At 49.8% G+C, this 12,430-nt stretch overlaps 1 long non-coding RNA gene across 4 annotated transcripts in view; it reads left to right on the forward strand.

Annotated features, from left to right (window-relative positions):
- The window catches only part of LOC135970055 (uncharacterized), a 121,714-nt gene that overhangs the window by 64,730 nt on the left and 44,554 nt on the right, over positions 1-12,430 (forward strand). For 3 of the 4 annotated variants that reach the window (XR_012433175.1, XR_010585496.2, XR_010585498.2), the window contains exon 1: positions 179-513. The exons of the other annotated variant lie outside the window; for it this stretch is intronic. This is a non-coding gene — a long non-coding RNA (uncharacterized lncRNA). Of the gene's footprint in view, positions 1-178; positions 514-12,430 lie in introns of those variants that run through there. 4 annotated transcript variants of the gene reach the window in all.

Genomic DNA, 12,430 nt, shown 5'->3' on the forward strand with positions numbered 1-12,430 from the left:
AAGTAGAGAGGATCTCATAGATACCATGAGATATAATGTCTCTGATGTTATAGAGATACGATGAAAACAATCAAGTGGGACTTGGAAGCCTTGGAGGGACTCACAAGGGTGGCTCTTGGAATGCAAATGTGAGCGCCACTGGCTTCTGGATGTGACATCTGTGCCTTCTGCTTAGCCCAGTGGGTTATTGGCTGCTCCCGAGGGCAGAGAGGTCCAGCGTTCCTCTGTTTAGGTGTTTGAGCTGCCTTAAGAGGCTAGGTCAATTCTCACTGGTGTCTTCAGGGCTTTAGGTCTTCTGAACAAGCAGGAGGAAGGACGACTTTGTAGAGCTTTGGAAATCTCAACGGACTTCAGGACCATCCCCCTTGGTAGGAGAGAGCCCCACTGGAGGCGAGCAGGGTGACATGCGTGCCTGTGCTGGGCCCAGATGTGTACAGACGTTGTGAGGGCCACAGGACACAGATCGGTCTTGGTGCACAACTGGTGTCAATGGCCACGCAGCATTTCTGCCAGGTACATGAGTGCGGGGACTTGGGTTTTGGGGTGTGCGTCCTGGTTGCCTAGTTGCTTGGAAGACCCCTATTCAGACCCCAGCCTGAGTCACCGTGTCAGGCCTCCCGCTTCACACGCCACACGGAAGCCGTGGCGTCGGTCACTGACGCCCACCAGCTGTCAGATGTGCGTGTGTATCTTCCCTGGTCTGGTGATGGGTCTTGTTTTGAGGTTATAGTAAACGTTCAGAGAGGTTTTGGATTTTTTATGTTGTTTGCAAGGAGGCAGCAGGGAGTACTTGAGCAGAGATCCCCTTCCCAACCAATGCAATTTCAGATCACAGCAGGTAATTAGGGCAGCGGAGCTGTGGGATCACCTACCCAACCAATGAGAATTCAGATCACAGCAGGTAATTAGGGCAGCGGGGTGAGTGGCAGAACACTGAACTGTGGCTGTTTCTGGGGTCTTGCCCCGCGGACAGAGTGTGCTGGGGCCTCCGTGGTCCTCTGTGGGGTGGGTGGAGCACATGAGCTGGGTGCTGCTGGGCTGTGGCTGGCTCCCCAGCCCGGGGTTTATGCAGGACTCGTTCTTAAGACAACTTGGAACCCAGAAAGCAGCATGAGGAGAACGGGTTTGTGCGTTTCTGGATCCTTGGTGCTTCCCAGTCTCAGACGCTGTGCAGGCTCTGAGGGGTCTCGCAGGGAAAACTTGAACAGTCCGCCCCCGCGGTGGAGTGGGGCTGCAGCGGGTCTTGCAGAAACTGGAAGTGGGGGTGAGTGTCTCGCAATCGGGACCTTTCAAATGGGCCCAGCAGGCTGCATGTGTGGAAATGGTGCCACCTAACGCAGGGCTGTGGCCAGCATGGCCTGAAAGGCTACAGCAGGCTCTGTTTCTGCTGTCTTGAGAGAGTCGCTGCACGGTTTTCCTTGGTCTTTGTCTATTTGGAGGACGCTTCCCCCTTTCTTGGGCTTACCAAGCCTTCTGAGCTGCGTTGTTGAGTATGACAAAGCCCTGAGAAGGCATTTTTATCGCATAATTATGTTCTCCTGGTGGCTGGATAAATGACCTGCAAATGTGGATGACTCAGTAGCTCTGAGGGTGCTCAATATCCAAGACAGGTGGGAAGAAAATGTTTAGGCAGGTATCAGAGAATCTGTTCTCTACTTCACACTGGGGCCCTGGTTTGCTGACAGTCTTCACACTCGATCCAAAATGGGGATAATGAAGTCTCACGGATTCGGCGTCAGCTGAGAGCTGCCTCCAGCGCAGTCTTCTGTGAGTAACAGTTTATAGGTTTGGTGCAAAGGGCGGGCGTTAGTTGATCTTATTTGTGGTGGTGCTTATGGTGGCTTTTCCGTAAGGAATTTAGACTTTATTAGCTTTGGCAAGGGAATCCTGAGTGATAAATTGGAAGAATGCTTCAGGAAACTCTGGAACCTGCAGTGAGTTTGGAATCTGTATGAAATTGAGGTTTGGATTCTCACGATTTCCTAATGCTACCCCGAAACCCAGTAGTTGAGACAGTCATAGAGCTTCAGTTGTGCTGCCCCGGTTCCCCATTTTAAAAGGAACACGTTGCTTTCATCTAGAATGTTCTGAGCTCTGAGTGCTGCCAGCAGAGTTTCCAGCTCTCTGCATCAGAGGGGAAGCCAGGACTGCGCTCACGGTGTCGCGGCAGCTGGGAGCTGAACCTGGACCTCAGGCACGTGTGATGCTGGCCATTTTCTGTAAACTCCAAGGGTGCAGTGGTCTCCTTGGCACTTTACAGTCTTCTGAAGCTTTTGATGTGTCTGTACTTTATAGATTTTTCAGAAGTAGACGGCCTTTTCCCACACCCTTGGGCCGAGTTTTGTCAGAGGCTGGTGTGTTGGAAGCACTACACCCACATTCTGACAGGGAAGACTCTGGTGTCCAACTGAGGTCAGAGTGGAAATTTGTTTTTCCTTCCCTCCAGTCTGGTCCAGCTGCTCCCTGCTTGGCCAGAAGAAAATCATTCTTATCCAAGTCGTAGGCAAACCCCCGAAGTCAAACATTTGTCTTTTTTCTTTAATATATCCATTTAGTTTTTATGGGATGATAGATGGCGAAGTGTTTTTTAGGGGAAAATTAATTTCTTTAATTACAGAGAACTTTTTGGACAAAAACTGTAATCGAGAAGCTATTTTGTAATAAGATCTAGTTAAACACTACAGTTGAAAGCTCCTTATATTTGATCTTAAACTTGGGTCTGGTATGCATGTCCACACGCTCATGCTCATGACGCCAGGCTCAGCTGTGAACTACAGGCACGGTACATACTTTCTGGTTGCTTTTTTGAAAGTCTTACTGCTTGGCCTCTCTGACTCAAATGTTGAGTTAGGTTGATTCTGTTCAGAATGTTCATCCCTCCATCTAGAGTCCAGTCATCTTTCAGGGAGGAACCGTCTTCCTCATCTTTGTCCCCAACAGTATTGTATATTTAATAGTGAAATATTTATAGGTTACATGGGTGACTGATCTGTTCATTAGGAGGAAAACAATGCCAATTTTTACATCATTATAATGGACTTGTTAAATGATTGTTAGTATAATGAAGTTTCCATGGCAAAAGAGGCTTTGAGACAGTGAGATGGGGGAGGACCCTGGGTTGTCCAGGTGGGGTCTAGCGTCCTCACATGTGCATTGATGAGAGGGAGTACGAGGGTCTGCCTCAGAGGAGGAGACCTGAGGATAAGATAGAGGCCAGAGGGCTGTGGGGCTGAGGGCGGGGGTGGGGTAGGGGCCGGAGGGGCATGGGCCAAGGGTGGGGCAGGGGCTGGAGGGGTGCAGGGCTGAGGCCGGGGCAGTGGTCAGAGGGGTGTGGGGCTGTGAACCAAGCTGCATGGTGGCCTCTATGAATTGGGAGACTCCAGGCAGAAACACAACCTACTGACCCCTTGACTTCAGCCCTGGGACTCCTGACTTCCAGGGCTGAGAGGAGGTTTGCATTTGTGGTAATTTGTTGCAGCAGCCATAGGAAGTTAATGCATTGTATCTGTTCTTCACCTCCAAACCTTTGAAAAGTAACCCTGTTGTATCAGCCTTTTGTGTGCCCTAAATTCTAATGAGATGGTTTGTAGGAAATAACGGACACAAACGGTGGCAGAACACAAAGTTGGACAGAAGCAGTGTCTTCTGTGGTTCTGTAGTTTGGGTCTGTGAAGTTAGATTTCGGTCAGAGAGTGTGTGGTCTTGTTCAGCGTATACCTGGAGTACTTGTTCAGAGCTCCTGGGGGAGTGGTCTTTAACACTGTTAGCATTAAAACTTCAAGCACATCAGGGCCAGAGTTCCTGAGTCAGTGTTAGGCGACCTTTGAATAAGAGTTGGCATGTAGAATCTGCCCACTTTACTAGCATGAAGCAGCAATTTTTTTTTTTTTTTTTTTTTTTTTTTTTTTTTTTTTTAGATCGAGTCTCGTTCTGTCACCCAGACTGGAGTACAGTGGCTCGGCCTCGGCTCACTGCAACCTCCACCGCCTGTACTCAATTGATTCTCCTGCTTCAACCTCCAAATTGCATGATTTATTTTCCTGTTTTACATACTTAGTATGTGACAACTCTGCAAACTTTATCAATACAAATGACATGCCAGAACTTATGAGAATCCAGCATTTTCCCATGCAAATTAGTAGTGATGTGGAATTCCTGGGCTGGTTTGGTTTTATAAGACGTAGGGGCGGATTCTTTGCCTAATTTCTGTGGAACTAACAATTGTTAATCACCCAGCAATCTTACCTCCCCTAACAGCTCAGGTGAGGGGGTTACCCCCACTGTCATGATGAGAGGCAGGAGACTGAGGCTTAGATGAGCAGGTGACACATTACTGTCTAGTCCCACCCACCCCGTAGTTTCCTGCCATGGCTCAGCTATCTTCCTACGAGAAAGGACAGACACCCTGGTGCTGGGTAGAATTCCTTGTGAACCCCTTTGCATCCTCCAGGGAGTTCTTGCTTTACGGTGGTGGCTCATGGGGAGGCCTCTGGCCCACTGAGAAAGTGACTCATGTTGTAACATTACTGTCTCTCTGTCCGGCTGCTGTCGATTGGGTGATTTGTAAACAGACATTTATTGCTCACAGCTCTGGAGGCTGGAAAGTCCAAGGTCAAGGCAGTCCAAGGTCAAGGCACCTACACATCTGGTGTCCCAGGGCCTGTGGCATACAGACGGCAGCATCTCACAGGTTCTTGCGTGTCAGCAGGCATCTCGTTGGGACTCACATGGTGGAGGAGCAAGAGGGCACCTCCACCTCCCAACAAGGACACCAACCCCAGACCTGAGAGCAGGACCTCCCAAAGGTCCCACCTCTTAATGTATCCCATCGGAGATGGTTTCAGCATGAGGTTTTGGGGACATTCAGGCCAAAGCCATTACTCTGCCACGGTGTTAGAGCTGCATGGCATCATTACTGCAGCAGAGCCACAGCCTTCTCATGTGCATTTGCTGCAGGAGGAAGACGCAGGAGCCTGTGCAAGTTGGGGTTCAGTGCAAGAAGTCGAGACCCTCTGGGAATCTTAGCAGGAGGAACTTAAGGCTTTGAGAACTGACACCTTAGGACTGTAGTTTTCTTCAGACTGTAAAAACCTTGGTGTGTGATAATACTGAACATTTCCTGAGCCCTGTGATCCTGTAAAACAGTGGTGGTTAAGACATTCCCCCTCCCCACAACTGCGCCCCCACTTTTACTGCAAGAAGCCCCTTCCTATGTGGCTTAGGCTGACTTGCAGATGACCATTTACCGAGGACAAGGCCAGACACAGGCCTTCAAACCCCCCATCTCTGCCTTATAAGTGATTAGCTAAACTGCCTGTTCGCACTAATCAATCACCTTCCACCTTGAAATGGTTCTTCGTGGTGCAGTTGCGCCTGGGGGGTGGACTTGTCTTTGACTGTTGCCTTCCACAGAGGACGGTTAGGGTGGGCAGGAAAGAATTCTCTGCTACAGGTCTGCATTCCAGGCTGTTTCCAGAAGTGGGAATTCTTGTGCCCTGGAGTCTGGGAATGGATTTCTAGTGTCCCAGCTTCAGGTGGAGTTGAACTTGAGTGAGGCAACCCACCACACCCATCTGGAGCCAGGAACTAGAGCCATTTTTAAAGTGGCAGTTTCTCCATAAGGTTACCCAAAAAATGCGCTCAGCACGTTTCTTTCTTTCTCATATGCATTTGGCCATCTAAAACGGGAATGGTGGCTTTTTCAAGTATGGATGTAGTTTTTTTTGTTTGTTTTTGTTTTTGAGACGGAGTCTTGCTCTGTCGCCCAGGCTGGAGTGCAGTGGCCGGATCTCAGCTCACTGCAAGCTCCGCCTCCCGGGTTTACGACATTCTCCTGCCTCAGCCTCCCGAGTAGCTGGGATTACAGGCACCCGCCACCTCGCCCGGCTAGTTTTTTTTTTTTTTTGTATTTTTTTTAGTAGAGACGGGGTTTCACCGTGTTAGCCAGGATGGTCTCGATCTCCTGACCTCGTGATGCGCCCGTCTCGGCCTCCCAAAGTGCTGGGATTACAGGCTTGAGCCACCGCGCCCGGCCGGATGTAGTTTTAAATTTTGAGTATTGTAAACCTTAATGTAGCTTCTTAAAATGTTTGCCTGATTATCTGGAGATTTACTAAACCTTTGGAGTGGTAATAATGAGTTGATCTATATGACTTTACTTTCTATGATGCAATGAAAGTACTCTAATGAAAACCTCTGCAGTTGAGTCAGCAGGCGATTGGCCAAAACAAATTCTGCTTTTTGGGTTTCTTTAACCAAACAAGGGAGTAGAGTGTAGGCTGAAGTGGCAAATTCATTTCAGAGCACGCCAGAGCCCTCAGTGATTGAGCAGCCTTCTCAGGTGAACGTGTAATGTGCCGTGAGTCTTGGCAAGCCTGGCTACTGATGTGTGCACGCGACACCACAGAGCCACACCTAGGAAGATGTGGTTTCTGTAACAAGCTTTGGAAAACCAAAGTTCAACTTAATTATCCAACTTTGTTATGGAAAAAGCTTAGATCAGATGGCCAAAGACCTGATTGTTTCATGGTTGAGACATGGTTATAAAATTGCCCTTACTTGGTGCCAATCAGTGTTGGTCCACAGTGATACTCCTCCAACCTCACTGAATAGTTTGGAGACTGATATGAGACTGTGAAAATCTCCTTAAGGTGAAAAGGGCTCTGGGGCACCCGGGAATATCCGCACACCCGTGGCCGTTCCCCTATAAGGTGGAAAGGACGGCTGGGTCACGCGGGAGCATCCGCACACCCGTGGCCGTCCTCTTTAAGATGGAAAGGGCTGCTGGGGTGCCCTGCAATATCTGCACACCCGCGGCCATTGTGGCTGTCCCACTTTCTGCTCAGTCACCTCTGTGTTCCCGCATTCAGGCTTTGGGACACTCATGAACAGCTCGTCCCCTGGGCTGGTGAGGAAGGAGTGGGAGGTTGTTCTGAGGCTCTGTCACTGTCTGCCCTGTCATGAGCTGGGGAAGGCAGTGGCAGTGACCCTGGAGGAGTCTGGTCAGTGAGGGCTCCGGCAGGAAATGCTGAGGCTGGAGGTGGCTCTGCCAGTCATAACCAAATGTCTTCCCTCTTATTTCCATGATTCCTTCTAGTTCTGCACCTTGCACTGCAGAGTCTCTGTGTGTCTATAAATATACATGAGTTATGATACAGGTGTCTCTTTCCCCTCTGTCTGGGGCTGGGCCCAGGGAGTGAAGTGCAAGACCCCCTTACTGCTGGATGCCCACCAGCACGAGGCACTGCCTGCCCTGCTAACGAATGCCTCCAGCGGGGAGGCGGCGGTAGCACTGCCCCCATGGTTCATCCTTGGTGCATGGAGGAAAGTGTGTTCATGATTAAAACACAGCCCATCCTCTCAAAAGCAGGGTGACAACCACATTTACTTCTGGAATCTTAAAAAAGGGCCCGTCTCTTTGAGAGAAGAACGTAGCATGTATGTGTGTACCTCCTTTGTTTTTTTTGAGACAGTTTCCCTCTGTCACCCAGGCTGGAGTGCGGTGGTGTGATCTCACTGCAAGCTCCGCCTCCCAGGTTCATGCAATTCTCCAACCTCAGCCTCCAGCGTAGCTGGGACTACAGGCACCCGCCACCATGCCTGGCTAATTGTTTGTATTTTTAGTAGAGACGGGGTTTCACCGTGTTAGCCAGGATGGTCTCGGTTTCCTGACCTCGTGATCTGCCCACCTCGGCCTCCCAAAGTGCTGGGATTATAGGTGTGAGCCACCACGCCGGGCCGTATGTGAGTACCTCTTTACAAGTCTTGCCCGACCTTTGCATTTAAAAATTATTGAAAAACTTAAGGATGTAACTGACAAGAACTTTATAGGTTTCTCCAAGTAAAAATTTGGAAAAGTTAAGTGAACCCATAGTGTATTTTATTTCTATGAGTCCCACACTTGGATTTTTAAATGTGGGCAAAACATCTGTATGTTCTTCAGCCTGATTTCCGTGGAATCGTGAATGAAACGTGCTGAAGTTACCATGCGGATTTTGTTATGTGGCGGTGACAAGTGGGGCTGGTCATTAAACAACTGGAGGGATCCCTGTCCTTTCTGTGCTCCCGTTGGACACTAGGCACCTGCTTGGGTGTTTTCTGTGTGTGTGGACAAGATGAGGACAGAATTTCCAGATTCACACGGTGGTATCTTCTCCCTTTTCTGTTAAAACGTGTCTTCTGCTGCTTCTACATAGACCAAGTGTTTCTTTCTCTTGCCTGTCTACATAAACGCTGTTTAACAAAAACCGTATTGCAGACATGTGAAGCTGAATTCCACATGATCAAGCAGATAGAGATGACTGAGTATACTGTTTTGTGGAAGGAAGGTTTAAAATGATTTTTAGCTTTTTCCCTGAAATAGGGAATAATTTTAACTTTTTCCCTGAGATAGGGAATAATGAAATGGGAAAATAATTAAATTTTCCCATTTAATTGTTAGATTATATTTAATTCATGTATTGCAAGGGAAAAAGGAACTAGATCACCCCATGTACCCAAATGAAAATTTAAAGGGTATGGGCGAGTTCATTTGAACTCCTTTAATTTGTTTTTGTTTGTTTGTTTTTGACAGTCTCACTCTGTTTCTCAGGCTGGGTGCAGTAGTACAATGACAGCTCATTGCAACCCCAACCTTCTAGGCTCAAGTGATTCTCCTGCCTCAGCCACCCCAACTGCTGGGATTTACAGGCGTTAACCACCACACACAGCTTATCACCTCTTGGAGACTAGCTTTGAGTTTGGGCATTCACTGAACTACATTTTGGTTAATTCTCAAAGTTTGTCACTGTTTATCTTTAATTTGCTAAAAATCTACATGTATTGTAAAATGCGTTATATGTCCTTAGCATTCATGGATTCCCTGTTATTGGGGCAGAGACGCAGAAGAGCAGAAGGCGTTCGGACATCATCAGGGTTGCAGTTGAGTGCTTGCCCCAAACACACTGGAGCTCTGGGCTCTGTGGCCCCACGGGGGTCCTCTGTCCACTGAGGGGGCCGGGTTACCTGGAAGGTCCCTCCAGCCTCTGCAATTTTGCCCTTTTCAGGTTAACATCTCATTGTTGTCCTGGACAGCACTGCCTTTCGTTCACTGACCCACGAGTGAACAGCTGGTCAGTGGCCAGTGCTGCTTCCTTCAGCTGGGAGGTGGTGATGTGATAACACTTCCGTGGAATTTGGTTCTTGGTGTATTAAGGGTTCAGTTGTACGTTTATTTTTTAATCTGCACCTCTGAATTGGTCTTTTGATTGCAAAGAGATTGCTTGTTGGATTTGTTTCTGAATATTTCGTGGATAACAGGAGAACCTTGCTTATCTGTGTGTTCATTTAATGTGTTTTTGCCAGGCATTTAAATGGGTGCATTAGCCCTTAGCCCACTTTCTGTGTGTGGTGGAGTCATTGAAATCATTTATGTGAAGTCTCTTCTATTAAGGCCAGAGGACGTGGAGTGGTGTCTCCATAAACTAGGGGGAAATGGCATTGTTCTGCCCTCCTCCCTGGGAACGCTGGTGTTTCCAGGTCTCTGAACTTGGCTCCCACACTGGGAGAGTGGCTGTGGCTTCTGGAGCCCGTTTTGTGCGGGACTGACTCCTTCACTTGCTTTATTCCCCACCATCTTTGCTGCTTTATGACGCAGGGATGAGGGAGTTGGGCCCAGGGGCCTTGCCTGTGCCTGAAGGGCCCGATGTAGAAACTCCTCATGGGAAGGATGTTCCTTGAGGGCAGCTTTTGGAGTCTTTTCCTACTTTTAACTGAGAAGCAGCTATTCACATGGTTCTATTCTGCTAGTGTGTTTCAAAATAATTGGTGTAGAGTTGCGAAGATGTCCGAGACACCCATGATCCACTCCGGGCCAGTGACAGGCAGTGTGCTCAGATGCATTCAGACCACATTCAGATGCCAAAGATTCTTGCTTGGTTATTCTCAAACTTATGAGAATCTAAAACGTGGGCCACGGTATGGATTTTCTCTTGAGCCCCCATGACTTTGCCTTGTATTTTGGGCATAAATGACTTCATCAAGGGGAAAGAATTTGAGGGAGGAGCCTCTGAGGCTAGCGGGGGCGGGGGGAAGAGGAGGGAAAAGGAGCTGTAGAGGGAAGAGCCAGGCTGGGGCTGGGGCATCTCCCCATGATGCTCCCCCACCCCTGGCGCGAGGCCCCAGGGACTGACTGATTTTCCCACAGGAAACGTGTATGATTGCGTGTCTGTTTTGTGGGCTGGCCATTTGGATTGGGGGAATGTCTGTGTTGTGATTCCTTATTGATTCGAAGGTTGAAAAGGTTTGTGCTCAATACAGGGGTCTCCTGGTGCGATGGGAAATGTGATCGCAGCCGCCTTCGGGGTGGGGAGAGCCCTTGAGGCCCTCAGTGGTGGCCAGTGTCGGCTTCGCTTCCCTGGGTGAGCTGCCCTCAGGGTGGGAAGGGAGGTCCTCGGTGGTGGCCGCTGTTGGCCTTCGCCTCCCTGGGTGAGTGCTGCTCCATCCCCGGCTCTCCGACTCCTTGCCTGGGCACCTTCCTCGTTGGAGGCCGTGATCCATCAACTTTGTCCACGCGTGTCCTGCAAACTAGTGCTGACTGCAGGTTCAGGAGTGGTCAGAGGAGGCCAGAGGAGGCCCTCGTGATGCGAAGCTAAACGTTGAATGATGGCGCTGCTGAGTGCATGAGCCGCGTCAGCCCAAGAGTCTGGGTAGGAGGGAACGGCGGGGTGGAGGGAAGACTGGACAGATGGGTGCTTTCCTCGGCCCCTGGGAGCACGGTCAGGTCCATGCTCAGACCCCCTGGTTTCTCCCACATTGCCATAAATAGCAAGGAAAGGACTCGGGGCATCCAGGGACCTCAGGGGTATAAGCTGTGTCCTTGCGTGGCCCCAGCTGTGGCCAGTGATGTTATTCTCTTTAACCTCAGGCTTATTTTTTATAAAAACACAAAGGGACAGAAGTAGTTCAAGGGCCTCTAAAGACTTACGTAATTGTTAATAGGCCTACTTTTATGCTTTCTTATGTATTAAGAGCAAATCATGAAACAAACTCATTTCTGTTTGAAGAAATCTTTACTGTTCTCATTTTTGTGGCAAGCAACATTGATTCTTTGCTTAGTGAGCATTAGTGCCCTCCTGCCCAGTGCGGTTGCCTGGCGTGTCCTCGCACACACCTCTGTCCATTGGTCTCCGTTCACCTTTCCGCCTAGAATTGTAGGAGGGGCGCTGGGATCTTAGGGCTAGAAAGAAACTCTGAAGACCACTTATGGGGCGGCTTTTAGTCAGGGCTCTCCAGAGAGACAGCCAGCCGGGTGTGCGTGTGTCTCCAGGGGGAGGCTTGCTGCAGGGGCTACAGAGTCCAAGAAGCCCCAGGACCCACAGCCTGCAAGCTAGAGTCCTGGGAGGGTGTGGCTTGAAGACTTGAGAAGCGGAGGTTGCAGATCCCACCCGGGTCTGAGGAGCTGAGACCCAGGAGCACGGGCGGCAGAAGACAGATGTCACCGGCCCATCAGCCACACAGGTGGAGTGAACCCAGTTTTCCCCGCCTTGCTGTTTTACTTGGGCCCTGGGTGGATAGGGTGGTGCCCCCCACACCGGCGAGGATGGGTCTCCACTCAGTCCAGAGGCAAACATGCATCTCACACAGAAATAATGCAGAGCCAGCCATTTGGGCACCCCGGGCACGCTCAGGTTGATGCACAAAACCAACGCCGCGCGTGGCCCTGAAGTCTGCGTGTTCGCATCACTCCACGCACATTGCTCAGTCATCGTCTCGGTGAGTTTGTAAGCTCATTGTGTGGTTCTGGGGCTCTTTGTCCCGGGTGGTGGTGGTGGTGATGACAGGCTCCCCACTGCCCCAGCTCAGGTATGGAAGGTGATGGCACCAACGGCTCCTTGTTTCTCAGACACTTGAGCGGGTGCTCTGTGCAGCCAGTTCCACCTGCAGCAGCATCTGTTCCCTATGCCTATTCCATTCGGAGTGTGTGCCTCCCTTCTGTCGAGGGTGCAGCCTTCTTTCAGGGAAGAACTGTGTCCTGCTCGCCTGTATCTCCTGTGGTGTATCTCATGGCTGAATAAGTAGCTATAGTATACCTCGGTGGCTGAATGATAGGTTCATTGGAAGGAAAACTTGATACTTTTTTTTCTTTTTGGGATGGAGTTTCACACTCAACGCCCAGGCTGAAGTGCAATGGCATGATCTTGGCTCATTGCAAACTCTCCCTCCCGGGTTCGTGATTCTCCTCCCTCAGCCTCCCAAGTAACTGGGGCTACAGGCGTCTGCCACCATGCCTGGCTAATTTTCGTATTTTCGTTAGAGACGGGGTTTCACCATGTTGGCCAGGCTAGTCTTAAACTCTTGACCTCAGGTGATGCACCCACCTCGGCCACCCAAAGTTCTGGGATTACGGCCATGAGCTACCACACCCAAGAACTTAATACCATTTTTTTTAAAA

The sequence above is a fragment of the Macaca fascicularis genome, chromosome 3 (genome assembly GCF_037993035.2).
Source record: "Macaca fascicularis isolate 582-1 chromosome 3, T2T-MFA8v1.1".
Taxonomy (NCBI): Eukaryota; Metazoa; Chordata; class Mammalia; order Primates; family Cercopithecidae; genus Macaca; species Macaca fascicularis.